At 35.2% G+C, this 5,320-nt stretch overlaps 1 non-coding gene across 1 annotated transcript; it reads left to right on the top strand.

Moving 5' to 3' along the window:
• Positions 1-4,977: 4,977 nt before the first annotated feature.
• Positions 4,978-5,094, top strand: LOC126933335 (U5 spliceosomal RNA). Its single transcript, XR_007718558.1, has one exon. It is a non-coding gene; the product is annotated as a U5 spliceosomal RNA (small nuclear RNA).
• The last annotated feature ends 226 nt before the right edge of the window (positions 5,095-5,320 follow it).

Raw genomic sequence — 5,320 nt, 5'->3', positions numbered from 1 at the left:
GAAGGACTTTGTTCTTCCAGTGCTTATAGAACAAGAAATATTAGAAAATATCTGCTTTTGCTCCCCCTATGGTGCAGCAGGTTATTATGATGGCAAGAGGGCAGGAGAATAAGAGTGAGAAAAGAAACGGAGAAGCTAAATTAATATTTGTGTCAGAAATAGTAAATAGTCATAGCACTAAAGAAAATTGAATCCAAGTGAATACTAAACTACTTTTCAGAATCCTGTGGGTTCTCATGAGTCCACAAAGGGAAGATAGACGGAAGTTCCCCCACTTCCTGTTCATTATCCAGATCAGAACTGCTTTCATCAATGTTATATATTGTGCTTTAAAAGCTTTCCTTTAAAGGATTCTGCAGCTTAAATAAATTAGGATGAACAAAAAGCACCAGAGTGAAAGACAAAAATCACCCTCCGATGTATATAGTAAGAGAAAAGATGCAGATCAAAAAGGCTGATTACAGAGATTTATCCATTGACTAATAGATGTTCCCAATAAACAATAATTCATTTTAATAGAAAAAACATCGTTGATCGGCCGGGCGCGGTGGCTCAAGCCTGTAATCCCTGCACTTTGGGAGGCCGAGACGGGCGGATCACGAGGTCAGGAGATCGAGACCATCCTGGCTAACATGGTGAAACCCCGTCTCTACTAAAAAATACAAAAAAACTAGCCGGGCGCGGTGGCGGGCGCCTGTAGTCCCGGCTACTCGGGAGGCTGGGGCAGGAGAATGATGTAAACGCGGGAGGCGGAGCTTGCAGTGAGCTGAGATCTGGCCACTGCACTCCAGCCTGGGCGACAGAGCGAGACTCCGTCTAAAAAAAAAAAAAAAAAAAAAAAAATCATTGATCTAAAAAATTTTAAAAGCCACAAGACTGAAGATCCTCTTCTACACATTTTAAATGCCATCTGGAATGGAGCAATGTCTACAGTTTTGTAGCCCAAGATTTCTCTATTCATCCAAATTGTAAAGGTAACAGACATTCTGTGATATACAATGTACTGCTCATTTGCCCTTTCCGGAAAAAAATTAATCACCGCACTCCTAAAATGAATCAAAATTAAGAATAAAAGAATAAGGAAAGAAAGGCCAGTCGGTGAGTATTGAAATCATCATGGAAACTATTAGAATAATGAAAGTAATTGTAAATTTCATTTTTATAAAAAAGAGGTTTATCATATGACTTATCTATTCTGAAATTTTTCAGTGGGATTTATAACCCTAGGTTAAGTTAATGAAGGCCAAGAAGGAATGGCAGTTTCTTTTTTGGGGGGGACAGAGGCAGGTAAGGGGTAAAATCCTTCTCTTTTGTAAAGAAATATTAAAATTCATTCATTTTTTACTTTGATAATTAAATGTAAGGTTAAGAATCTTTTGAAATCTGTTAAGGTGGTTAATAATAAAATTAATAACAGAATGTCTTCTCTTCAAATTCTTGAACAATGCAAAAGTGAAATTGTGTCTATGAAAAAAGTAAAAAAAAAAAAAAAAGCGCATAAGACCAAAACTCTTTAAACTGTTTAAATTCTAAAAACAAAATGAAATTATTTCCTTCATCCAAGAGACTTACCTTCAAATCCAATTCTGTCACACACACTTAACACAAAAAGTATCTCAGAGTACAATTTAAGGGGAAGTTATAAAGCTAAATAACAGAAGCATAGTCACTGATAAAATTACAATTAGTAGTGAAGAAAACAGACCCTGACACTTATACGCAGGCTCGTATAGGATTAAAATGTGAAATTGCAAGTACTTTATATATATATAAATATATAATATATATACTTTTATATATTAAAATATGAAAGTACAAAGTATACTTTACAATGGTGTAGGGATTGTGATGGAAACCTTAACATGTTCCGTGAACCATCACAACACAAATCAAATATGGGGAGAAATTATCTGCAAGAAATGAACAATAAAGCAAAATTTATATGTATAGAAAAAATATAACTTTTCTCAAATGGAATAGTTTACAAATCGATCAGAAAGCAATACCAAATGACAAAAGCAGCATAGAGGACCCAGAAAGATCTCTTAGCTTTCTGCACATCAGCTGATTTAGAGTATTTATAGCAGGATAAAAGAAACACCTCCAACATGTTCTTTCCAGCCTCTCTGTTTGAAATACTTTGGTCTGATTGCAAGGACATCTCTTACTCTCTTCTACCCTAAGCGTAGATCCTGTCAGCCTCCTTAGATTTCTGGAGGAATGAAATGGCTCTGACATTCAGTGCCCACCTGCTGTACATTACTTCAGCATCTGAATGGCCTGTAATAGCTGAAAGCAATCCTTAGAGCCTGACAATTTCCCTGCAGTGCATTTTAAAAGGCAAAAGTTATACATGGTAATAAAACTAAAAGATTTTAATAATTAAATCACAATCATGTGAAAAATAATTTAGAAGCCCTCTAAACAGTTTTTTCAAAAAGATCCAGTAAAATTGAGTGAAAACAAAATGGCAAATAAAAGCTAGAGGATGTGTTTAAAGCTATGCTGAAAGGCAAACTGATAGCCACTATTATTTAGAACATGAAAATGAACTAATAGACATGTAACACAAGGGGAAAAAGTAACAATATGGATAATACTAGGAATAACTCAGAAGAAAGCAAATAGGCAACCTCCTGACAAATGCCTTTTTTAAAAAAATCAAAATCAGAAATAATAAAGATAATGAAAAATAAGATTATTAAAAATAAATGTATTTTAATTGAAATATCTGCTATGACATATTCAGTACACAAGTTTAGAAAACCCACTCAAGAATTACAAAATTCAAACAAGTCAATAACCAAAGAAAAAAATTAATGTAGTAACCAATGAATTGTATCTCCTCAAGAGTCCTGATCACGCTATGCATTCTCCCAAACTTTTAAGAAGCACATTATGCCTGTGTTATATAAATTTTCTCTGGTAGGCAGAAAAATGTGAGTGTACACTACATTAAATTTTGTGCAGTTACTGTAACCCTGACACCAAAACATTGAAAAGACAAAAATTGTCTTTTCAATTTTTGAAGTTACTGTTACCCTGGCACCAAAACATTGAAAAGACAAAAATTGTCTTTTCAAAGCTATAAATTGTTCTTTTACCTAGGAATATGGATGCAAACAAACCTAAATAAAATATTAGAAGTACAAATCACGTGTTCAAAGAACAACATACCATTGCCAAGTAGGGTTTATCCTTTGATGAAAGAGCAGTTCCCATTGCGGGGAAAAAAAAACTGTTAATACGTTTTTTTTTTCGGGGACAGGGTCTCACTTTGTTGCCCAGGCTGCTCTCGAACTCTAATACGCATCTCAATAAATCCACAATGAGATCTGTTTGCCCAAATTGGTTACTTGTCCATTCTTGTGATCACATGAATGTCATGGACTCTTTGGATTATTCATGATTAGTCTGAAACAATCACTAACTGGAAGGATGGGATTAGTCTGGGTTGTTTAAATGAATCAGTGTCTAGCCTTGTTCCCAACTGCATGACTGCAATATAACGGGGAAGGTATGGAAAGCATGTTGGTAAGGCAAACACAATGTCTAAAACTGCTTCTTAGCTAGATTTATTGCCAGGCACTGGGCAAGTGGCTTTACATATATCTCAAAACTCTATGGTGTAAGTACTATTTTTCCTATTTTATCAACAGGAAGCTGAAGTACATTCAGAGAAATAAAGTAACTTGCTCAAGTAACAGCCAGCAAATGGGGAAGCTGGACTTCAGATACAGGTGACTTAAAATTGATGCCCATTCTCTTAACCACTACACTAAATATCACTGGCCATAATGAAGATTACAGGTGCTACCACATGCACACACTAATCAAAATTATGTAACAACAAATCCTTCCACAACTATGGGATAGAATGGAAATCATGCTTACTATTTAGAGAAAGCAAGCAGAATACAAAATTCCATATAATGTAGTTAATGATTTTTTTAAGCTAGAATGAATTTGCTAGAATGAATTTGAAAGAGCCATATGGGTGTATTTGCTTTTCACTATTTTCCATTTTTCCTTAGTGAACATTTGTACTTTAAAAAAAAAAAAAAAACTAAAAAGAGCCAGGCACGGTGGCTTATGCATGTAATCCCAGCACTTTGGGAGGCCGAGGTGGGTGGATCATCTGAGGTCAGGAGTTTGAGACCAGCCTGACCAACATGGTGAAACCCCATTTGTACTAAAAAGACACACACAAACACACACACATGAGCCAGGCATGGTGGCACACGCCTGTGTAATCTCAGCTATTCAGGAGGCTGAGGCAGGAGAATCACTTGAACCCGGGAGGTGGAGGTTGCGGTGAGCCAAGATCATGCTATTGCACTCCAGCCTGGGTGACAGAACGAGACTCCATCTAAAAAAAAAAGAAAAAAAATTTAAAAAATATACTGTATACCCTACTAGATGGTAAAGTTTTTATGAGCAAAGCCTGTGTTTTATTTTTGTAACCTCAAACACAGCTATGCACCTTACAAAAATAGGCACAAAATACATTTTTATCCATTTGGATTATAGCATAAAGGATTCCTATGTATGTCTCCTGCAGAGATTCTGTTAACAAGTGTGTATTCTCTACAGATGTTGCAATAATTGTTTAGGTACTACCCTTTCAAACTGAAGTTTTACTTAGGCTTATTTTTAAAGATTATGCTAATTTTTATTTTAATGTTGTGTTTTTGTTGTTTGTACAATTTTGCTAGTGCCTGGTTCACAGTCCAAATACAAATCTAGGTGATTTTTGAATAATAGATGATACTTGTTAAACTCTAACTATATCACTACTGTTCCAAGCACTGTGAGATATTTTCCCATTTAGCCATCTAACAGTTCTGTGAAATTAATACTGTGAGGCACAGGGAGGTTAAATGACTTCTGACAGGACACATAGCAAATAAGTAATGGAGCTGGGATTCACGCTCAAGAAATATGACTCCATGGCCTCACTTAAGTTCACACACTGTGATACTCCGGTTTCTCTTCAGATCATATAAATCTTTGGCCTTTTACTGAAGATTTCCATGGACAGGAACAGTTATGAGTCTGTACCCAATTTTTTGAGGCCTCTTGTTTAATGATTTTTTTTTTTTTTTTAAGTTTACACGCTGTTTAATTCAACCACTGTTCTGGGTTTTATTTGTTTTTTAAGAAGTATAAAATCTTTTATGTTATAAATAGACCATGTAATTGTGAAAAAATTTTATTCCATTGTATGACTCCGTGAAAGAATGAGGTGGAAGAATAAAGTAAGAAAAGTATAACTGAGATGAGAAGAAGTGAAAGCAAGAGAAAAGGATTAGAGATGGCA

The sequence above is a fragment of the Macaca thibetana genome, chromosome 12 (assembly GCF_024542745.1).
Source record: "Macaca thibetana thibetana isolate TM-01 chromosome 12, ASM2454274v1, whole genome shotgun sequence".
Taxonomy (NCBI): domain Eukaryota; kingdom Metazoa; phylum Chordata; class Mammalia; order Primates; family Cercopithecidae; genus Macaca; species Macaca thibetana.
Note: the sequence above shows the minus strand (reverse complement) of the source record. Positions and strands in the feature narration are given on the sequence as shown.